At 35.3% G+C, this 25304-nt stretch overlaps 1 protein-coding gene across 8 annotated transcripts in view; it reads left to right on the top strand.

Moving 5' to 3' along the window:
- The window catches only part of FTO (FTO alpha-ketoglutarate dependent dioxygenase), a 227547-nt gene that overhangs the window by 2008 nt on the left and 200235 nt on the right, over positions 1-25304 (top strand). The window contains exon 2 of one of the 8 annotated variants that reach the window (XM_058845644.1): positions 6310-6351. The exons of the other annotated variants lie outside the window; for them this stretch is intronic. The gene's annotated coding sequence lies outside the window, so the exon portion shown is untranslated. The remainder of the gene's footprint in view (positions 1-6309; positions 6352-25304) is intronic. 8 annotated transcript variants of the gene reach the window in all.

The following is a 25304-nucleotide window of genomic DNA, read 5'->3' on the forward strand; positions in this document are numbered from 1 at the left end:
AAAGAACAGTGTCTTTATTATATTAGTACTGCCAAGACTTCCATTTAGGTACTGATTAAAATATTTTTTTAGCAAACCAAATATTAGTGAGGCTAACCCAGCCTCTTCTGGAGAGTAAGATTTATGAGGCCTACTACTGAGAGGGAAGTGGTTGGGTAGAGAAGCTGGTTTGGATTATGTGTCTCCTGGCAATGTCTCTTGTTTTCCAGAATTAAATCCTGTATAAAAGGTCTTGTTCTGCTATAATTGTGTACAGTTAAATGCTGTCTATCAGAATCCCACTGATTGGTTTTTACTTTGTAATTATGTAGTATGTTTCTTATATGTGATAAACTTTTCTCTGGCTCAAATCTTTTTGTATATAGCAAATTTTGATTTATGCTGTTATAGAAGAACATTTCTATTCCAAGTACATGTGGTGGAAGTTCTCTGGTGTGCAGTGCTGTCATACAACAATTTCCACTTTGCAGATCACTCGGTTGGGTTGAGTAAGATTAAATATGTAGCAGAAATGAAATTGTTTGTGCTATTATTTGGTGTTCCAAGTCAAGAGGAGGATGATGCAAATTCATCCTTGGGAAGAGGGTCTGAAAAAAAAGTAGGAAAACCATAGCCAGAAGTTAACTACTCATCTGTTCTAAACACCATATTGGGCATGCTAATGTTCTGTTGAATATTTCTCTGAGTCTTAAGTGGTCCGCAAAACACAACTATTCTGAGGTTCCTGAAGATACCTTTGGAGCTGTTGCAAGCCATCAGCTACCCTGGTCTTCCCCATAGCAAATATTCTCTGTATAAAACCAGAGCTGTTAGAGTTGATGTTGCTCATTAGCTGAAAAGGCATAGAAACAGTCATTTGCAGGGTTGTTTATGATTATTTCTTTTAGCGTAGAATTCCATTTTAATTAATACATTTTATAGTTATTTTGATGCTTTTTTCTTTACACTGTTGGTCAGAGTTGGTCACATCTTTTTCACTGGGTGTAGAAACGTACCATACAAAGTAAAATCAAACTTCCTATTTGGTAATCTAAGTAGGCTATTTCCTCCTTTTAGACTTGGGAAGAAAGTTTTTTGCTTTTAGAATGTTTATTATCTTGATTGATAAGTTTAAAAATTTAATATTTAATGTAAGACTTAATGTTCTTGAGACTTACTTATTCAAAGTGGATTTTTTTAAAGTTTCAGTATGACAGAGGCCAAGTTCTAGTTATTTCCTGTATATGCTTCCTTTGTCACTGTTTGCATGTTAACACCCTGTGCCATTACCAGGTGAAAGAGAAGATACTCAGCTAGTCTGGAGTATTATTTTCTTTTAAAGTAAAGGTATTACCTTGATGGGTCTAAACCCAGTTCACAATTACCTTTTGTAGCTGTTTATGCTAATTCACATTACTGTGAATACTGACTGCAGAGAATGTATTCCACAGACACTACTGTTATGTTTGTACAGCTCCCAGCACAGCTGGGACCCCAATCCAATAAAGTTATTGCTGTACAAATAATAAATGCATCAATGTGCACATATCTGAATATTCACAAAGGCTTTTACAAAGATATTCATATGCAGTATCACATTTGTGAGACATGTTGGACAAAGTGCCAAGGAAATACAAAGCTTTAAATAACACAAAGCTTTGTATGTATTTTATTTACAAGGAGAAAATGGGAGTATACTGTGTTTTGGCTGAGATGCCACTGAAGGGCTTATTTCCTGTATCATCCTCATTTTTGCTGCCTGCAAAATAATATATCTATACACGGTAAAACAGGTTGCTTCAACATACTAATGCTCAAGGAAAATTAGGAAAGTATTCTCAAAGCACTTCAAAGCATGACTAAGAGTTTGGTTTCAGAATTAATGCTGAAAGATGGTGCCTGTACCATACAATGAAGTTTAAAAACTTTAACACTGTTACCACGGTTTGTTCTAATATTACAATGATTTATTGTTTCCGATTATTGTTCTGTCTCTTAAGATAAAAAACATTATTAAGAAGACACAAACGAAACAAAATTTTCTATTTGACAGATTAGATTCTTTTAGAAGTTTTATTTAGGAAAATTAAAGAAACAGCTTAGATGCAGTTAAATAAGCTTCTTGTCATGTCATACTTCTGCTTAGGTAAATGGTGTGCAAGTTTTAGCAGAATCAGCAAGCAATATGCCAGTAGCAATTTTTGTGGTAATCACATTATTGGACCTTCCCATTATTAATGAGACAATAATTAAGAAATAGTGTTGATAGTCACATAACACATGGTTTGTATATTGGAAATGGTCAGGTAGAAGCCTTGCATATGCAGAATAAAATACAAGAAAGAATGAGTGGCAAATGTTTCTTGCTTTTAAATTCATCACATTCCTGCTGTTTAAATTGCCTCAGCTGCTAATGCTGGAACCATTACAGTAATGGACTTGGCAAATGAAGGAGAACCGAGACACACACTTTATTACTGGAGGGGTAATTTTCTCTTCATCTGTAATAGCAGCAGTGCCTAGTATTGATCAGACCATCAAGATACTAATCCTCTGTAAAATTACTTGTTATAACTGAAAATGTGTTAATCCAAATCAGTCTGTGTCCTGACTTTCTACTTACTATTGAATACAGACTATTAGATGGTTTATTTTTTGTGATTTAAAGCCTTTACATCGATAATAGTCAAAGCTTCCTTTGCAAGAGCATGTGCTTAATCTTAGCTATGGCCCAGGGTTGTCTTTTTGTTTTAACTAGACCATCACCCACTTAATTAAGAAGTGCATGTCTATCTTTCTGTTTGGAATTATATTGGTACTTTAGGCTCTGTAGATTTATTAAACGTTGTTTTACATTCAGTCACTTATTTTTTTGCTGTAAATTAGGACAGATCTGTGATTCACATATTGGAATCTACAAAAATCTTGGAGCTAAGGATGTGAGGAAAATGGCTGCTCAAAACACGAATTTGGGTTTTGTGGCTGGTAGCCTGGGAGGCTCTTTTGTATGGGTGTAGTGTAAGGGAAGTTCAATGCCAGGGATCTAAAGGTCTTCAGTTTACTTCTGTCCTGGTGGTTCACTACATGAGACAGTTGCATGGCAAGCTGTACATGTCCTAGTTCTGAATATGGGAAGCCTTCTTTTCTTCTTTTTTTTTTGTTTTGTTTTTCCATTCTGTTTTGTCTATATTTTCATAGTCTTGTATGTTTAAAATGGGGGCTCACATCTCTAACTTGTACAGCCTCAGTGCAGTGGCTGTTCTGGCTGCACAATACCCTGTAGGACCTGAGTGTGGGAGATGGTTCCGTGAAGCCTGACCTTCCATTGGACTCACTGCTCTGGGCTCCTTCCAGGTGACAGCCATGAGTATTTGGCCAGCTCATGGTGGGCAAGGAGCATCCTAGAAGTGGGACAAGCTGCCCCACTGGTTGTTTATTTTAAAGACCCTGGTAAGCCATGCATTTTAGAAAATTTTTGTTGTTGGCTAAGTTAGATTTTTGCTTTGGTAAAACAGTATTTTTATCTATCTAATACTCTGCTGTATTTCTTCATTACACTTTAACCAATTCTAGATTTGGAGAGACTCCACAGTTCCTAAAAAGTATTGGAGTATCAATACCTTTAGAGGGATTTTGGTTCCTTGTCTGCCTCAAATTTTCCCCTCTGTTCTAAGGAGGAATATGAACACAGTATATGATTCTTGCTAAATTCCACTTTCCTCGGTGAGCAGCCTCTTTACTGTGGTTTTCAAGCTGTAGACCAGAAATTTGTAGAGCAAAGCATTTTGTGTAATAATGTGGTATGGAGGAGTTCACTTATTCAGCTGAAAGCTGTGCTACCAAATGTAGGGTGAACTTTAAAGTTTTCTGTTGTCTTAGTCAATTGCTTCTAGACTGTTATTAAACATGAGTATGTTCTCAAACAGCAACACTGAGACAAAGAAAACAGTCATTTACAAATCCAGTGTTAGACATGAATTTCTTAAAAGGTGGGGATAATTCTTTACACTGTTTTTCAAATGTTTCTATAGCTTGTAGGATTCAGGAAAATTATATTTGCCCTCAGAAATGAGGGGAAAGTAAGTTTTATAAATCCTTCCAGTTTTCTGTAGAAAAATAAAACTTCATGTGTATTGAATTTTGGGATTTGAATTATTATCTTTCTGAAGATAAATCTTGCAAAACTTGTTAGCAGATTATTCAGTTTCAGAAAGCTAGGTAGTCACCCATAACCTTTAGTCTTCTGGTTAAAGCTTGTTTCTATTTCCTTGCAGTTGATGATCTTATGCAGCCTTCAGCCTAAGCAGGATTGGGCTGTCATGCTTCTAATAATTCATCCATTTCTACAATTACTTAATTACCTGTAATGACCAAGAGCATTCAGAATATCAGATGATTCTCTTTCCTCGAGCGGAGGCTGAAAAGCACCGTAGTGTTTTACTGTATTCTGTTAGGTTCACTAGTGAAGTGCAAAACATGGTTATGAGCATTTATTGGCATTTAATGTATGGCACAGATTAAACATATATTTGAAGCCTTCTGGATAGAAAATTACAGTGCTGTAATTTCAAAACACTTGAAACATGATTATTTACCTGAGTCTGATTATGGGAGGAAACTCTGCTCTACCTTATTTAGCTTAGCAGTTTTTTGCCTCTGTATACATGCTACCCCAATTTCTGAAAGAATTACAACTTTATCTCCTAGAAATTGTTCAGCTTCATTTTGCCCTTTTATCTGCTGCTCTTCCCACCATTTTTATTTAAGACTGTAAAGTTAGTGTAACTGCTCTTGTCACCTTTGCCCTCAGCTAATCAAATAGTTTACCTTGAGGGAAGCATTTATCTCCCACTTTCATTATTATTATTTTCGTAGCTGTAAAGATATATATTTTATGTCTCCAGAAGGGTGTAACAGTGAAACGAGGTATTGATCTGCTGTATTTGGCAATTTCTTTCCACCTTGCCATCGATATCATGTCAGCCTCTGTCTGTACTGTGGTTGACCTCACAAATAGCTCTTTATGTTCCCATTGGATTCAAATGATATACTATGCTCAAAACTAAATCAATGAATGATTATAAAGTTTTTAGTATTATTTCATAACCCTCAGGCAGTTGGTCCTTCATGCAGTGAATACTGGAAAAGGTACCTGATTAAAATACGTTGATTCTGTTCTAGGGTTTAAAACTGTATTGAAATCAAACACCTCATAATATTAAGAGATACAATTCTTCACTGGCTTAGGATTTTACTTAAAATCTCCCACATCTCATGGATGTTCTGTCCTCTGAGTGCAGAAATTTCATGCACTGGATCTTGCCAGTGGTAAATCATGATTGTATATGCCCTGTATATGCTTAGGGGAGGAAAAAAAAGGAGGTAAAGATCAAATAAAGGTTTTCACCTCCAGTAAGTGAGCAGTAAGTTTAAGCAGCTTTTGGATTGGAAAGCATTGCTGTTACTGCCATGTAAACCCATACACTCAGATATGATTTGAACTGTTAAAATACATGTTCAAATGCACACTTAATAGTTCGGGGTTTTTTTACTCTCATGGAAATAGGTAGGATTTTTGCAAGCAGTTAAAGCTTTAGAAAGCCCAGTCTCTACTGATTTTGAATGTGCTCTCAAGATCTGAAAAATCTTCAGATTCTATTCTGTGTTTACTTCTAGTTTAAATTATGTCAGTGCAGCAAGCAATGATGCTCTTGTGCTTAAAGGAAATACTTCATTATCTGATATCTAAATCATGTGATGGCAAAAAACTGCAGTTAATAAAATACTGAACCGAGCTATGATGTGTATGTATGTATGTTATCACTGGATAAAACCAGAACAAACTATTTAGTCTAATGATGCTAGGTAGGAGAATTTTTTTTCCAGGCTTTCATTGTGAACAATACATATAAAAATCAGGAAAATGACCATTTTCTGAGTTGGAAATCTTATTTAGAGTCAGAGTCTAAACAGAAATTCTTAAATGTTTTTAAAAAAACGAGAATTTGTCAAACATATCACCTTTGCAAGACATATATGCAAAAAAAAATTGTGGAAAGGTGTTCCAATTAGATTAATTTCAAGTAAAATATTCCACTGTGTATTCTGAGACCATGTAAGTGCCATACTTTAGTATATACTATAAAACCACCAGAAATTATATCAAAGCTCTGATTAGTTTGGAACTGTTTCTGTAAGCTTGGATGTTTTTTAAAATGTAAAAGACTTTTTTTTTAATGTACTGCAGCTGTTATGGACTTGTAAAAAATCCAATTCTGTGTACCCAGGTAGGAGCCAAAAACTAACTTTTTACTAAATTTGTTTTTTCAGATACTGTATTTGTTGAGTATAATGTAACTGACTTGACAGAAGGTAAGATCAAAAGGAAGTTCTATTCCCCGCTTTCCAGCCATTCCCATGTCAGTTATTTAGAATACAATGGGTTGAATCAGTTTTGTGGTTCTTTGCATCTGTGGTAATGGGGAAGGGAAACTCTTTTGGTTTGCATGTTTTACTGTGATGATTAGTTCAGTAGTCAGTTGTCTTTTATGGATGTTCTTTGCTCTGCTTTTTCTCCTCTGGCACATGAAATGTAAAATGTGTACCATATTGGTGGTTTGTTTCTTTTTAAACTTCCTACAGAAGATGGTAGTTCAGGAAAACTACAGGAACAACTGTTGCTTTGTGTGGACTTCTCCCATTCTTTAAACCAGAAGCCATTAAGCTTCTCTATTGTCAAACTTGGGAGGCATCTGGTATGTGCTGGGTGTCATTTCTTGAGCCTCTGTTGCTGCTGTCCGGGAAAACAGTCCGTGATATGTTCATATGGACACTATCAATCTTGGTTCAATAGGAAGTGTTTATGGAAAGCATTTATAAATAGACATAAATGAAATGAAATGAAAGCAGATTATGAGTACAGCTAATGTTTTTATTTCACAGTCTTGTATTCCATTTTAAAAAAGACTTCAAAAATCTTTTACTTGCATTAGTAGAAGCTCATATTCCTGGGTGTCTATTTTGCTTGAATGTGCCATGGGGAATTTTTTTCAAAAGACTCTCTTCTTCTGAGTTTGTTTGCATTCTTGATATTCATATTTTCAAGTTAGATTCCATAAGCTTTTCTCCAGTCTTGTTGTAAAGAGTTATGACTTGTAGGAAATTTTCAGACCATGGGAACTGGTACTTTAGAAAACTTGTCATAATCACTTGTTGTACTTGATGAGAGTATATAGCAAAGTTCTTAGTGGTGTTATAGCTTAAACTTTACTAATGAACTGTAGATACTACTCAGCCTTCCCTGAACTGTTTTAAGCATGCCTTACGTTAGTGAAGTATTTCTTCACAGAAAGAGTGATTGGGCATTGAAGGTGGTGGAGTTGCCATCCCTGGAGGTGTTTAAGAAAAGGCTGTCTTTGGCACTTAGTGCTATGATCTAGTTGACAAGGTGATGGTGTCACACTGATGATCTTAACCCAGATTTACAATTTCTGCTTTAGACAGGACCATCTTGCCTATGTAGAAAAGCTTTGAAATTTCTTATTCAGTCCAAAAAGCGAACTTTTTCGCTTTATGGTTCTGGCTACCTGAAAGTAGTTCAGTGTGATCAGGACAGTAGATTGGTCATTATCTGTATTTTCTGTGATTTGGTAAGTGTTGATACTATGACTTGTGCAATAGAACATAGGAATGTAATGCCTACAAAAAGGAGTTTGTGCTCTGTGCGTGTCTGTGTACGTGACAGACACTTGGGTTTATGCTTTATGATCCAAACATATTCCTCATAAATAATGACAATTCATTTTCTCTTCAGTTTGCAGAACACAGTTTGTGATTAGGATCTTTAAAGGCTTGGTGTCACGACAGAAAGTGGTCAAAGCAGTAATGTCAGAGACAGGAGGATGCCAGTGACCCAGTGAAAGAAACAAGCACTTTGCATGTTGATCTCTTGTGTGACAGGGCAGTGTTTGGCCCTGTAAGTGCAGGAGAGATGGACTGCTCATGAAAGGGGCACAGAGAGCTAACCCAAATGATCCTTTGTCAGCCTGATTAAATTTAGTGTCAAGCGTTCATTCATATGAAAGATGAGACACATCACTGTTTATCTAATACAAAAAAGTATTTCTATTTTTCCTGAAGTCTTTTATATGTTAATAGAGGTAAACGTGACCATGATCACATAATTTAAATGTGTAAGTAAAAAATATACATCTTTACTGGCAATGGTTTAAAAGTAAGATGTATATGTTTTATGCAAAATAATGCAATTTCATTGTTAATCATGCTGTTCAAGCCATAACTCCACACAAAACAATGCTTTTAAACAAATAGAATATACCGTTATTGGGCCATTTATAACAGAAATGCTTAGAATATTTAGAGACTGATGCAAAGTATTTATTTTGTATGCTTTAATGTATGCTTCTGTAGTGATATTAATATACAAATGCAAAATTAAAATTCCAGGTATTAGACCTAATTGTAAGGTGTTAGACTCTGTTTTTTAATACTGGAAGAAACACCAGTGTTTAGAATAAGGATTACAGCAGATGTAATTTTGGAAATAAATGCAGGCATACAAGAAAATGGAAGAATTTCTTGTGAAATAATTGAACTTCTAAATATTTAAAGAACAGGAGGGGAAAAAGTTTAGATGTCTTTCCCCTCACTCTTCCTACTGTGCCAAGTGCGGCTTGCTTGAAAGAGCTGCTGGGAGTTCTGTTTAATCTTATACTTTGCATGCATTTGTGATTTGAAATAAAAAAAAAATATAAAAAAGCCAAATTTGAGACAGTTTGAATGGCACGCTGTCAGTTTGGCTCTTCGTGAATTGGCAGTGGTCTCATTTAGGACCTTCAAATATGTGTCTGCCTGGACAGAAAGAGAACATTTTGCATGTTCTTGAGAAGACAACCACTCCTTGCTGCCTCACAGTACTCAGTGGTGCATGACAGTTGCCCTTCATCGCTGTCTTCTTCGAACTTAACCTTTGACCGCCCACTTTGTTGCCGCGCAACGGTTGGAGCAGGCCAAGATGTTCGTGAATGACGGGCATTGGCCTGCAACGTGCTTGTCATTATTTGACTGTCAAAAGTAGCCTGCCATTGGGCTCCATCAAGGTTTGAAACCTATGTGCAGCAGTCCATATTACTTAACTTCCAAGACTGTCAACAGGACGATCAAACGTGCATAAAAAATGTGTGTTGAATATGTCTTTGATCATAATATAGGGAGATATTTTTTGTGTGTGCTAAATGTATTCATATGAGTTTCACAGGGCCAAGAGGTTGATTCTGCTGCCATGGTAAAAAGTGAACTGTTGTCTCCTGTGGTCTAAGTTTCAAATAGCACAATTTAGATTTGAACAGCTCTGCCAGTTAAACTCTCAGCTTGTCTTGCGTATCCTATCAGCTTTTCAGCCAGCAGTATAAGCAGTGAGATACCAGACCAGTGGTGCCTGAGGTTAGCTGTCAAACTGGAATGTTATTTTGGATCTTGCTGTAATGTAATATCATAGAAGGAGGTCAGGCTGTGTGATTTGTAAAGCAGTCGTGCAAACTTAAAATGACTGAAATGTTTATTTCAGGTACTTTTTTTTCCATCTAAAAGAGTTGATGAGAAAATAGAATTCATCATACAAAAAACCAAAGGCAATATGAAATGGTCATTTTTTTCTCTCAAGTACGGAATACAGTGCATAAAAGAGCATCAAAATGCAACATGAGGAGCCACGCTGATATTCACTAAGTAATAAATGCTTGAAGTTGAAAATATTTAACAGGCAGGTACCTGTGTGAATTCCAAAGAGATTTGGGATGAACCTCGTGCTTAATTTAATGAACGGGAATTGTACCTGTGGGTTAATTGTGAATATAAACTTGGTGTATAGGTAAATCACTTATGCAATCTATCATATATCAGCAAATTCTTTGAATTGCTTTCTGCTTGGAAATGTCATATCCCACTTTAGCGGAATATTTGCTATTCACTTGGGCAACATCTACCTGTAACTGAAGTTTATTTTATTGGATTTAAAACTTGTCTGTTTTCTCTCAAAATATATCAGTTCCTTTGTAATTGAAATGGTATATTAAAATGACATCACAAAATATAATCTCAAGAAAACCAGAGATTCACTAGAGCTTGCTCATAATGACTTCTTTCCAAACTAGAAAAGTAGCATTATCTTGCAAACTCGCTATAAAATTACTTTTTTTTTTCCCTTAGTTTCAAAATATCTTCATGCTAATAAAGTAAAAACAGTAGAATCATAGTAGTGGTTATTGGTTAGATTGTTTAGAAACAAAAACGTATTATTTTCATAATCATTTTGCCCTCAATGTTTTTTCTGACCCAGATTTTATTTTTTCTGCTCACAGTATCATTTGCAAGAGACATCAGTTCAGTAGCAATGATCTAAAATACTAGATTGTGTCATGGAGATATTTTTGGTCCTCTTGCTCTTAATGATAAATGCTGTTGCTGTTTAATAGCCCAACTCTTTTAGTCTTTGCCAGTGTGTTGACATGTGGCTACTCTGAAATAGAGTACAAAGTGCATGCATGCAGGTGTTTGTGTGCATATGTGTACATGGGTGTCATATATGTGCAAAATTCTTTGGTGAATGAAGTGGTCTGTTATTAAGATGTTAAAACTTTCATCTTGTAAACTCTTTATCCTGCCCATGAAGTTGCTGTAAGTTTTGGTTTAAGTTTCCCCTCTCTGGAGCAATGTATATATATGAAAGATGCTTTTGTGAAGAAGGACTAAATTTTTGAAGTGTGTAAGTATGCAAACATGCAATCATTTAAGTACATTTAAGTAGACAAATAATGAGCATTTAAATAATGAGCCATTTTGTTGGTTTATATGGTCTCTGAATTCAGAATTCCTTTTCAGCCTCCACAGTTTAAAAAAATGCTACCAAAATTACAGAAAAACTGACCTGATCATTTTCAAATGAAGGAATGTTATTTTTCATTTCAGAAAAATGTTGCTCTTTCTTTCACTGTACAAATGAAGGTTTAATTGCTATTGGGAGGTAATAATACTCTTTTTAGTTGTGTTACTGAGGGAGAAAGCACAAATTTAGTCTTCTTCAAGCACAAATTTATTTTTTCACTTGAAGTATGGAATACGTGTTCCTCCTCTTACCAGAGGCTGGTTTTTTTTTCCTCTTTTGAAGTAACGTTTTGCACTTGTATAGAATAAACTAGGTATCATTATGCAGTTTATTGCAAGTGTGTTCATATCTTTATATTTTTCCAAACGGAAGTACTCCTGTGAATTCTGTCCAGTCTGTGTCATAAATAAGAGTGTGCAATGTTTTTGCTCTTGCCCTGCAGATCTTTTTTATCTTATCACTGTTTTAAAAAGGATATGGAGAAACCTGTTTATTAACATAAAATGCAATAAAAAGTAAGCTCTTGTTAACTATTAGGAGCTGGTGTCTTCTCCCATTGCCTTAAAAGATAAAAGAAGCACTATGAAAGTGTTTTCTAACTTTCTTTAGACATTAGAATTTGAAAGTAAAAGCACAGTGAATAAAGATGACAGCCATTAAGTGTCATTATTTTATTTTGTGTTCTGAATTAAGAATATCCTGGCTGAAAGCAAAATGTTTTAATCAAGCAAAGAAACTTCTGAAAGGATTCTCAGGATGGCAGGAGGGGGTGTCCATGTATTTTTTATTTCAACTTCCAAAAGTGTTCAAAAGCTGCATAAACGTATTTGAGAGGTTAAACATCCATGATGCTCTGTGGTGTTACAGGAACAAAATAAATCCTATTACCCAAAATAAAAGAGGTAGATACCTTAAGGGAAGTGCTTTGTTGTCACCTATACCCTCTGCAATACAAATATCAGCTTGTCACAAAGGTTGAGACCTTTGTAGTGCATTCTTTCAGGGAACAAATCTGTCTTCTGGCTTTAAGGTAAGAGCTGTGAAATATCTGTATTAGGTAAAATAGAGGTTAAGGCACCTTAAGGGCACTGAATTCTTATCTCTTTTTACTAGCAGGGGTGTCAACATGTACTAAAATGTGATGACCTACTGTCCTCTTTGATAAAAAGGAAAATGACCTGTCTGCTGTGGATGGTGATAGAGTTGCCTGGGGCAGATTACAGTGTCACCTTCTTTAGTACTGGTGTGTAAGAAAATAAAAAAGGCCAGGATAGTTCTGTTTACCACAGAAATATTTGACATTTCTAGCTACTGATAAAATACACTCAGGGGTAGAAAGAAGAAGCTGGTTTACAATACTAAACAAGGTTATGAAGAAAGGCAGAGATTGTTTATTGTGTGAACCCTTGGTATCACAGGACATATGATACGTATCAAGAGATTCCTTCTGACCACTTCAGACACTCACGGTTCAAGTTGTGCATTTAACCCTGCTCTCTCCACTTGTCCAGGGCCTTTTGGTACACAAAAGGCTGACATGTCTTGAGTCACATCTTGAAATTCTGATGTACCAGTGGACTGTGGTACTTAGAGAATTTAATTATGGACTTAGTTGATACAAATAACAATATTTATTGTATTCTAGAAATAATTGGTGTCACATTCAAGACCTTTAGTCGGTAGCATTCCAGAGCATTTATGATTCATAACAGTTAATTTGGAAGTTGTTGTTAGCCATTGCCTATTGCTGTAATGAGATATATATAACTTAAGAGAGTTGATTTAAATTGTAGAGCTGGAACATCTCAAACAGTTAAATGTACTTTAAGCTTTAATTAATACTTCTTTGCAATTCTGTAAAGGAGGGTGCGCTTCCTACTAATCAGAAACTGGACTTAAGGATGAAGAAAAGATTTCTGTTGCACTCTTCATCAATATTTGAGTAGATTTGACTTCAGCATTTCATCATGTTTTGCACAATGACAATGAAATTTAGATGTCTCATATGTGATTTCCTTGTATAATAATCTTGTCTCCCATTTGCAGAAATAAATTTTACAAGTTTTGATGTTACAGGTATGAGACTCCAAGGGAGTTCTGTTTGACTTCCTGTTGCCAGACAGATACTGGTTTTTACACTGTTTAAAAACTGAAATCTATGCCCAAAATGTACCCAAAATGAGTGAAATCATAAGTGAACATTCATGAGAGACACTGAAAAGGTTTCTTTAAAAGGCATGGGAGCCTTTCTAAACAAGTGTAAACCCCATAACTTTGGTCTAGGTTTGGCTCTTTGCAGGTCAAGCTCAAAAAGTTATTTTTGGCCTAAAGCTCTAAGTATACATGAAAAACGTATAAATATGTTGTTGGTATTGGGTTTAATGTCAATAGAAGATGAAATTTAGAAAATCAATATTAAGTTATTTAAATCAGGTCAGTGAAGTGTGTCTTGTTAGATCCTGAAAATTCTGACATTATATTCTTCTGAAGCGTAAATAATTAACATTGTATTTCCTAATTGTTTAGAAATTTTTATAAGTCTAGTAGCTACTTATAAAGTAAAAGCTTATTGCTTTACAGAACTTCCCTCTTTCAATTTTTAAGTGTTTAAAGAATTCAGTATTATATTGGCTCATACTTAACTGCCCATGATTTTACCTGTGTTTGTGATTAAAAAGTGTTTAGAAATTTGCATTAACAAGCCCATTTATTTTTCATCTTTTTTGTTTGTTTCATAATTAGTGGGGGATTTGCTGTTGTTTTCTTGTAAATATTTTTATTCCAAGGATATAATAAAGTTCCTACAGAAAAATTATGGAGTTAAGTCAGTAGTGAAGCTGGGCAATGACCAGTGAAGGAACAAAATAACTGAAGGAGGAGAGACATGCTGAAAGATGATAAAATATTAAGGCAATGTGATATTTTGGGAGAAAGATTAGATAAGGAGAAAATTAACACAGAATTGAATGAAAATCAATAAAAAGTGAGTTACAAAGCCAGACATCTAGTGAATTCCTGTGTAATATTCTAGCGTTTATTTGAAATGTAATGAGTGACTGTTACATACTGTATATATAAGTGAACTTACATGTATGGTTGGTGCTGTTTAAGAGAGGCTGTTTAGCAATGTAATTTTTTTCAAGCCAAGGTATTTTTCACTTGGGCATCTTTAGGGCTAATTCTTGTTTTGTGAGGAGTAGTGGGGGAGAGTAATTAATTGATAGTGAAGAAAAAAATGGAGGGTTTTTTCAAAGCATGGAATGTTAGCATTGCTACAAGTAATAAAAATGAAAAAAAGGCCAAACAAATAGTTGTGCAGAATATGTGACCTGCTCATGCATAAGTACCTGCTGGACCTTGGCCATTGGGTCCTTTAGAGAGGTACCTTGCTGAAATAGTCTGAACTGCTTAGAATGGTTTTACTATTCGTCGAAAATCTCCTTTGCATATGGAGTCTTCTCTCCTGTTGTGGTCCTGGGCCTAATCTCTCGTTTCTAATTTAGTTTTGAAGTTCTTTGAGAATTCCAAATTTCATCTGTGTGTGCAAAATTGCAGAGGTTCACATGTGTAATAAAAGCTCAGTGACTTCTTGACAGTGCCAGTGGTGTGATTAATTCCCGTGCATAATATATTCAGTCATCTATGCATATGCAGTGACAATATAAGCAAAGGAGAATGAAGGATCCCTATGGATGATGTCTGGGGGAGAGCTCTTGTCTTGCTCTTGTCAAATATGTTTGTCTCCCTCCAGGTCCCCACAGATTTCTTTCTCCTTTGGCTTTATGCCAAGGCACCATCTTCCCCATCTGGTCAGTATCAGGAAGGTGGACCACACCTCAACCTCTTCCATCACGTGCTGGCAAGTTTGTGACTCTTGGTAGAGTGGCAGAAAATAGAAGAAAGCTGGCGTTTTCTTAAGGAGCTTTTATCTAATAACCCCTGGGTTATTGAGTCTTTTCCTATTAATGAATTGCACTGTTTGCAGAAAATCATGCTAGGTGTTTGACCGAAGCAATTTTGTGTCAGGTGATGTAGCGCCTCATATCCCGAATATTAGGCCTTTGGTTTCATTTATTCTTAGGAGTGATCCAGACTTCTCTTGGGTAACCTTACAGTGTTAGTCAATTGTGTTTGTAGCATGCCACACTTTTTTTTTTATGTTTCTACAGATAATTTCTGGGATTATTCCATAAACAGTAGTAGCAAAAATGTTAAGATTTTTAACTAGGATCACCAAAGCTCTCAGACTAGAAAGTTACCTCACTATCTTTTTTGACATGAGCAGTTGCTCTTGCAGGCTCTAAGCTGGGATTACGTGGTGCCTGTAAATGTTAACAAGAAGCCTTAGAGAACTTCTACTGACAAGCAGTGTAGCTTTATGACATTATGCTGGCAAAACTCTGTATGTCATGTTTGTATCTACATAGCTGGAAAGGTATAGTGCATTTTGCTAGCTGTAGTTTTTAGGCAGGTATGGTGATTTGATGTCATGCTGCACATATTTCTGTATCATAGGAAACAAAATACTTGTATCTCATTAAATTAATAAATCAAGTAGATTTTGTAGCTGTGTTTTAGTAACTGGAAAAAATATAATTTAAATCCTGGCTGGTTACCAATGTTTATCAATGATGAAAAATTACAGATTAGTCTGTGTCTCTATAATCAGAACATTTACACAATGGATATATTGTTACAGTTGTCGTTTTAGTTCTGATTATTACTCAGTATGTCTATTGCAATTTTCTCATTTACAGCTGTTATTGAGCTCCATGTGTAATAGATGGAATTACTATGTCTACCATTTATTTAATGAATAGCCTACAGAAACATTAGTGTTAATAATATTATCCACTTAATGTACACAACAGTTTATAATATGGATAGATGAATAATGTGTTGCACTATTTAAATTTTATTGGAATGAGATAAATAGATCCAGTGCATTTTTGTTCGTAAATGCGATGTTAGAGTCATCTGGGGGATTAAAAAAAGTCAATTCTAAGTAAAGTGATTGCAACTAGTCTGTTATCTAATATATAAATAAAATAGTTTAGACTTAAAGCTCTTTTTTGGGGGGGTGGGATTTGAACCAAGAGGAAATTTTTCTTTTTATAATAAGTGTGTCAGCTGCTCAACTTTGTTCTTAATGGGGGTTATTCTGCTAATAAGGAGAACTGGGCTGGAAAACTAACAATTTGGTTTCTTTGCTCAGTAGCAAGGAAATGTATATGAGACGTGTATTGAACAGAATTAACTGAATTTACCTATGTGGTAGATATGGCATGCAACTGATTAAATAGCAAAAATAGCAGCCTCTATAGTAAGCAAAGTGAGGCCTTGTCCAATGCAGGAGCACCAGAGGACTGCAGAGAGCTGTCTGGTATTTTAACACTAGTTCCCAAAAAATACTTGGTGTTTCAGAGAAGGTAAAATGTGTGCCTTGCATACACACGATTTTCTTCTGACCAGTTGTACAGTGTTGTGATTTTCTTCCTTACAAGAATGTGTTATGTGTTACTTTTTTGAGGCCATCTATAATTCTATTGCAATGTAAAGTAATTTGCTTCCATCTTGTATGTGATTATTTTCTCAAAAATGCAGAGCTTTCTAGAAGTTCTGTAACATATCACACAGGAAAAATAGCACAAAATTGATATTTTAGCAGAATAAATAGTTTTGGTACCTTCAATGTTTTCTCTGGTTACTCCATCAGTTCTTTTCACAGATTTTTTTTCTGTTTTGCTTACTACTGAAAAATTACATCAAATGCAGGATAACAGAACACTGTCAAACTAAGAAGGTTTTATATGGACAGCATTAGACAGGAGCAGAAAGATCCAGTGCACTAATAGGCACGCTCACATGAGCTACCTAGTCCATTGACAGTTTTTTCCTTTGTTCTCCCTCTCGACCCACTTTCTGCCAGTGATTTGTGACATATTTTGTAAGAGATCAAATAAGCCCTTGACACCTGATTGCAATGTAGTGCTTGTTTACAGTTGCATTTTTGAAGGACCTCTAGACAAGATGGAAGGTTTAACTTAAAGTAATTAAATTTGCATCTGCTCAGTGACAGGAATTTTCTTATGTGTGTATCCTGTTGAGCAACTTTTACTGTAATTGGCCATGAAGTACCAAAAGAAGGATCCAGGTAGACAAAATCATTGTTGCTTACTACTAAAATCTGTCATGGTATTTCTTAGGGACTGGCTTGTACTTGGCTTGTGCCATGTTCTTTGAAATATAGTAATGCCTAATTTTCTTTTTTTTTCTGTTATTTTTTAATGTGGACTTGAAACACAAATTAAGCTGAACATGAATAGTATTTTCTATTCACATTTTAAAATCTAAAGAACTATTTTATAGCTTCTTTGAATTCAACATGATTAATTAATATCTGTTTTTTTTGTGGTATATTTTGGCCATATTGATATTGTTGAATTTCCTCTGATCAGTGAGATTTGAAGTAACATATCAGGATGTTCACCCAATACCAACTGAAGGGGTTTTCTGAGGACCAGCAATTATTTGCATCTTGGATGACCTGTCCTTATGGCTACTTTTGAGTATAGTGTAGGGTAGAAGAAGTTATTTTCAGCCTACTGACTACAAGCAAGATTAATAGCTTTTGAAAGGGCTGTAATGAAAGGCTGACCCAACTGGCTTCTGTATTATACCTTGTTTATCCTTCTCTCATCTCTATCACCTTTGGGCTACAACAAAATGTAATTTATGTTAGCAGTGCTTCATTGAAGGTGAAAGGTCACATTTTTAATGAGGGTAGCCCTGATTGGGATTCAGGTTTTAAAATGTTGTGTGGTAGAGTAGAGTCAACAAAGTCCATGTAAAGAATACGATTGCAGAAAGGGATGAGAAAACATTATTTGAGGGGAAAATAAGACCATTTTTTTTCATTTAAAGTTCAACTAGAAGTTAAATAGCTAGAAAAGGGAATTTAACAAAGTACAAGCAATGTGATTCTCAAGTTTAATAAGCCTTTATAATTTTGGCAGAGTGGTGAGTTCTTTGTACTGAGTAAAATACTTTGCAGATGATTAATTTCCTCTTATTTTGATGTTGTTTGCTATAAACAGCTCTCTCTCTCTCATTGACTTGAGGAGGACAGAAATGAAATGACCACCTGTGCTTGTTCCAGGGAGAACTTGTCTGTATTTGGAACAGTTAACCATAATATCCAACTGGGTTTAATTTTTCCCTTTAGAAGGCAAAGTTGCCTTATGTTCATGAGATTGAGCAGTGGTGTCCATTAGTGGTATGCTTTAAAAATGATCCTACTGGATTTTTGTTGAATGTTGTTAATACTGGAATTCATTACATGACTTACATAACCAATTTTATGAAAAATTTTATGCACTTTCTCATAGAAGCCAATTTTTTTTTGAGATAGGTTAAAACTTAAAGAGAATTTGAGTCAAAAGAAGTTTAGGAGGTACCTGGGGAGGTTTTAGAGTCTGACAAAGGTAAAGTTGTCAACTTGGAGTAGTCCAAAGCTGATTTGAAAGAAGTTCTTGGTTTTGGGTTTTCAGCATTAAAATTCTTACCCTGTGTGACTTGTGCTTGCCATGAACCTCACTCTTGTCTTTCATTTATGTATGTTGTTTGCAAGTGACAAAGTGCTTTGGTTATGTTCAAGAAAGGAATGGGAAACACATCAGGAATTTTGAATTTCATTACTTTTTGTGGAAACAACTTCTAACCTGAGTTTAGTTCAAAGTTTGCGTAGAGAAGAGTGGTGGAATGAGCCTCCTTTGTTCTTTACAGCCAGATTATCTTTCATGAAGATACAGATTATCAAAGTCTGAGCTTTTATATCTTTTTGTGTGACAGTAACCACTGTGAAAAACTGTAAGGCCCATTCACCTTGTGAATGAAAGTTTAGGAAGGCTGCAGGTTAGATTGCATAAGAGCTGCAATACTTTGAAGAGGTATTGTGCTGATGTCAGAAGGTTTTTTCCCCCAATTTTAGATTGGTTTGGATTGGATCATGCTGCATCTTAACTAAATATTGGATTGTGTCCCTGTATGATAGGAACTTTTTATTCCATGGTGATATGTGAAGCAATCTACTGAGGCCCTGCTGTAGCAGTTTGAACACTGGGTTTCCTTTCCTTCTGCCCAGCACATCCCTGTAGCTTGTGCAGCTGCACTTGGCTTTTTAGCAGAGGTCAGCCTTGCTGTGCTGCTCCTGCGATGCCTCTCCATCCCGCTCTCTCCCTTCCTCCCACAGCACTCTCCTGTGCCTGGCCTTCTGCTGTCTCTTGGCAAGGAATAGAATCACACTGCAACATAATGTTGGGATTCCCCTTCTTTTCATCTGTGTCAATAGGTTTTGAACTATTAATGCAAATCTTCAAAATGATTCTTTTAAATTTACACTTGTTTTACATTATTTTATAATTAAGTTTTAGTGTTTAAAGAGAAGAAAGGAATAGAAGTTTTTGAAGTGATTAAATATTAATTTTATTCACATTTAACCCTAATTTACATTAAGAATGTTAACTGAAAGGCAGATCTTTTGAATTCAACATTTTCGTTTCCTTTTACTTTCATTGATGAACAGTTAGATCTTCTCCTATAAAGTGTCAGGGTCCACTGGGATAAAAGGAATAATTGTGCACTCTTGTACTTTTCAGGATGGTCTGTTTGCGATGCTTCCTGTTTCCTAACAAAATACAACAAACAAAAGTAAAATGAAAAAAATATTTTGTCTAAACTAAAAGTGAGATTTGAAACAAATCCTTTTTTCAAACCACTAGAAAGGCTGTCCTGCTTGAGGACTCTGGTGGTTCTTTTTGTCTGTCTTAACAGGACTTCTGTGATTTAAAAAACTGATTTCTGTGGTATTTTGCTGGAAGGTATATCAAGGGGTAATATTGGTGGTGAAATCTTGTATTACATGTGTGATATATATACACATTGCATGCAGTGCTATGAATTTAGGTAAATACAAAAAAAAATTGTGCTGCATGTAGCTACAACTAGGTGTGAAACTGACCACTGATGTTTATTTCCTTTCAGAAAATTAAATTAACGAAAATGCACTGTTAAGATCTGTGGTTCTTACATGAGAGTTCAGGAAATGTAGAATTTATTTGTATAATTTAATTGTTTACAGAACCCTGCATAAGAGTTCAGTCTTGGTGTAGTATAAACTGCTTTAGCCTTTTGGATAGATTCAGTGCTTATACTTGCACAAGTAAAATCCTGCAAACACTACAGGCCTTTGTGCAGTGTTTAATAAATGATGGAACTTAGAAGAATCTTGGAGAAGTGGGCCCTGCATGTGACTGAGCAGCAGACATGAATAAGTGCTATCCTCGAGTATATCCAGCAGACAGTAATAGATGCTTGAACTGACAATACGAGCACCGAGTGAATGATGGTAATAACATTAAATATTTACATATAGCAAAAGCATTTTGACAGCAAAAAAGAGACTGACTGTCTCTGCAGTAAGGTGGGTAAACCCCAGTGTGATATAGTACACCTTTCTATAGGACAGCTTTTTTATTAATAACTAGCAGTGTTTCTCTGTAAGACAGATATCTACTGTCACACAAGACAATTTTCAAGACTCTATTGGTGTAATCTCCAGGTACCAATATCACTCCATACCTATCATAATGCAAAAACTATTTATGAGTTCAGAAATAAGAATTAATAATTGGATAATCAATAATTGCTTATTATTAACCAAAGTAAATTTTAAACTGTTACCAAAAGCCGAGATTCACTCTGCTTTGCCTTACCTGTACTGTGGCTGTGCCTGAAAGAGTTGATGAAAGCAAGAAGTCCTCCTGCCCTCTCCACTGCTGAGCAGTTTCATAGGAGTAAATCCATTTTACTGATTCTGGAATTCTTGAAGTGCTAGGTGTTTATGTCCCTTGTTTTGTTCTTTGAAGGAACCTGCAAATTATGATTGTAGAATAGTTGGTATTCCTTGCCCTGGACTTGTTAAAATAGGTAATGCTTGATTCACACATAATTTTAAAGGGAAATGACTTTATCAGAAGCACAGGATAACAATTTTTATACTGAGGAACATATGAATTTTGTTAGAGAATTTTATCCTTCTGAATGCATTTCAAAAACCTTTCACTTATAGGAAAGAAAGGAAGAAAACAATGGTGACAGTAAACTTAATTTTTTTAAATACTGTATGAAGCTTGTATTACTATGGTGAGCCTGCTTGCATTTAATGATCAGTCCTGTCACATCATTAAAACAAATAAATATTGAAAATTAACTAAAATTGAGTGCTATCAAGCCACTTTTTCATATATTCTTGGCACAGCAATGGAGAACATGGACCACAATTCTTGGATTTGTTGCTTTAAATCATCAGTAAGGTTGTTTTTTTTTGTTTTGTTTCAGTATTTTATGACAAAGATAGTTCTTTGGAAGTGGATAAGGGAAACTTCTTGTTGAAAAGATGCTTGGCAATTTCTTAGCAGTGACTTTGGTGTGGGTATGCAATCAGTGTCCATGAGTAACCTGCATCATTTGAGAATGTGAATAACTATGAATATCTAAGGCACATGACCAGTTGAGCTTTGGTCAGTCAAGTGTTTCTTGAGCTATAAGGGCAAATGCATTTTCACAGCTTTTAAGGAAAGACTCTTAATCCTGTGGAGGAAAGGGCTGGTACATTGTAAGAGGGAAAAAACCATTATGTTCCTACAAACATGTGAACGATATGCTTTGCAACAGGAATGTGACAGAAATTTAATGTGATGTGTTCTCTTCTTGGAGGAGTTTTTCTTTGAGGGAAAAACTTTTGCAGGTGATAGCTGTTCTGAGGAGGATTCCTCTGTGGCTGTAAAATTGATGTGGGCTACAGAGCTAGAATGTTGATAACTTGATGCCAGTGGATGTGAGCTGAGTGGGGACTGCACTGAAGATAAACCCAAGTGGGTTCATTTCACTGTCTAAAACTTGAACCATATTCCTTGCGTGTTTCTTGAATATCAAGAATTGGAAATTAAACAGCATTTAAATTTCAGACTGAATGTGGAATCTTGTACTGGATCATGCCCCTGGCTTTCAGAGGGCAGCACATCTCAGGATCTTTAAGAAACGGTACCTGTTTTGGAGTAGAGGATCTAAGTGTGTTTTTCTAGGCAATGACTAGTTTGGGATCTTTTTGGATTAAAACTTCTAACGTGCTGGTCAGGAGTTACTCTAGTTTAAATCAGTTTTCTCTCTAACACAGCCTCTCTGTTAGAAATAAGGAAGTATTCTTGTAAAAACAATAAAACAGCAGTTTCTTAAAAGCTTGAACAGTAATACTTCAGTGATCGTCAGATTTGGGACTCTTTTGTTCATTTCTGTGGTAAACGGGGTTACACTTGTTTTTTGCTGTTAATTATATAATTATAAGAATTAATATAATTAATTATATAATGTATCTATGTTAAAATAAACAATATAGATTTAATGTACATTTTTATAATATAAATATATATATTACATAGATGTAATATATATTACATATTAAAATATATGTAATATATAAATATATATAGATGTATTATATAGATATTATAAATATAATCTATAATATCTATATAATACCTATTTAATATAATGTATAATATATGTTACATATATAATTATATATATCGATATATAATTATTATATAACTAGAGATATAGATAAGAAATATATATATTTGTATATATAAAATGTATACATTATATGTATATATAAATACAAATATATGTATATAAAATATATAAGTATATAGAAAATATATGTATATATATAAATATATGTATATATAAATATATGTATATAAAATATATGTATATATCAATATGAATATATATGTATTATATAAATATATATAAATATAAGTATACACGTATATATACACACATATATACACATCTATATACATATATATACACATATATAAACACACACACACACATATATATACACATACATATATATTTTTATTTTTTCCCTTAGGGCCCGGTGGCTTGGCTGTGAGCAGGCTGCAGTCAGCCGTGTGTGGGGCGTTGCCCGCTGTTGGTTGGGGGTGGCTGTGGGGCAGCCCCGAGCGTGTCCGGGCCCTAAGGGAAAAAATAAAAATATTTTATTTTTAATAAATAAATAAATAAATAATAAATTAATAAATAAACCGAGCGCTGGGCTCGGTTCCGGGCGAGCCGCGCCTGCCGCACCGGGCCTGCCACCGGGGGGCGCTGCGGTCCCGCCGCTCCCGCGCTGCCCCGCGTCGGGGAAATTGTTTTATTGCCAAAGGGCACGGTGTAATATATTCATCTCCATTCCAGGCAGCCATTTAATGCCCTGAAACATGCCCTCTCACAGCTCTGGCCTGTTGACTATGCTTATTTGGTGTAATAATTAGCTGAATTTCTCGCTAACAGCGGTACTTACCAACACCTCGCATTTTCCTCTGTTTTTGTACGTGATGGATTGTGCATTCTGTGAATAAAGTTAAGCGGGTCACAGCCTAAGCCCTGTACAACACTGCTATTTTCTGCACAATAGTTCTGAATAGATATATATTAACTCCTTTTTAATCCCCGTGGTGTGTAATGCAAACCAATTCCAGTAGTTTTGTAATAAGCTATTGAAAACTTGTAAGCACAGAACACTTGTCAGCTTAAAGAACATAAAAAGAGAAATGGAATGAGGAACTACAGAAATCAGAGTACAGTATCTTTTACCAATGGCAGGCTTTAGGAGCCTGTTCTAGTGCTTCATGAGGTTTGGTGCAGATCACTGTACTTTGTTCTAGAGGAACAATTCTCATATGCATGTTAAAGGTGATCTCTCTGCTGTCCTGATGTTCAAAGTTGGTCTGCTTGGTATGAAAATAGAGGTAGGAATTCTGAGTTAAACAGTACTTGGGTTTTTTTTCACTTTCCTAGTTGGCAATTATTTGAATTAAAATTCTTGTGATGGAAATAAAAACAAAAGGTTCCTGAATAAATGCTGCGGGTAGTTATCCTCATAATGGTTCTTTCCAAATGCAAGGGCTGATAAAGTTAAGGGTTCCAAAAATTATTAAGTAACTGTAAGGTTGTAACTGTTAAGTTTTAACTGACTCTTTTGTCACTTAAACTCTTAAGTAAAAATTTAATGGAATTATTATATAATGAACTAGCTCAACTGACAGTTGTTTGAGGCATATTTCATATGGAAGTTCAACTCTGCATGGAGACTATCAAGCCTTTGTCACTAGTTTAGTTGGGAATTGCAGCATATGTAGTGCCAAATGTGGGTCAAAAGCTCTTGCAGTTGTCTGTTTTTTAATTTTAAAATCCTTCCTTTGAATATTTTTTTTTAAATCCTACGTTGCTCTTTTTTTTTTTTTTTTTTTTTCATTCAGCCTTCTTCAATTCTAGGTACTGCTAAAGCAATTCCATTGTAGGAGGGGGAGTAATACAGCATGTTAAGCCAGCAAATAAGAACAAAGGTGGGTCTGGCAGCTTTCTCTTAATGTCAGTTTCTTGCCCTCAGCCTCCCTTATTAACGCAGCTGAGCTGCTGTCACTCAGATGGTTTTAACACAGACGTGCAGGCTATGTGCCTGAAAGAGTGGCCTAGATTTTTGAATTTTCAGGTTAAGAATACCCCAACATACAAAACCACTGTATCAAATTATAAAATGGTTGACTCTATTTACAGTCCTTGTAGACATTCTGAAGGAAGTGAAATTTATTTATTGTCTTTGACATATCCTCTAAGGAAGCAGGAGAGTTTAGATTTTAAAGTGTCTGCAGTACTTTCAGTTGATGGAGACTTTCCTGTGCACCTTTAAATTTATGATAGTTCAGAACAATCCTTGTCTTTGTCAAGTTGTACTTCCACATTAGGATTATTGTTTGTGTGCTTGTATCTCTTTATATAAAGGGGTTTTATGTTTTCCACCTGTTCCTTCACTTGTATTAATTTACTGTGGCTTTTTGATAATGTTCTTATACATCATATACAGATATTTACTTAAAAATACAATCAGAAGTTATTTAGTGCTTTTTCTTTATGGGTTATTTCATGGATCCAATTTTGATTGTCATCACACATTTCATTAAACATGTCTGTACTATCCTATCACCCTGCTACAGCTTTAGTATGTTGTGGATCACTATGGCTGCCCCTCTTCTTTTGTGTAGACAACCAATCCAAGCCATTCCAGAGTGAGTTAGTACTCTTGGTAGGAACTGTGTATTAAGTTTGGCAGAAAAAGCATGCAGTAGTGTGAGTCTAGTCTATATTTTGTCAACAGAAGGGAGCAAGTAGGGCAAAGGAAAGTTGAAGTGGCTGAAATCTCGAATGGCCTTCTGTGTGCCAGCCTCTCTCTTTTATACCTCCAGAAATCCAGCCTGTATTTAAAAATAGCATGGAGAAGGGAAGAGATCATTTT

The sequence above is a fragment of the Poecile atricapillus genome, chromosome 10, assembly GCF_030490865.1.
Source record: "Poecile atricapillus isolate bPoeAtr1 chromosome 10, bPoeAtr1.hap1, whole genome shotgun sequence".
Lineage (NCBI taxonomy): Eukaryota > Metazoa > Chordata > Aves > Passeriformes > Paridae > Poecile > Poecile atricapillus.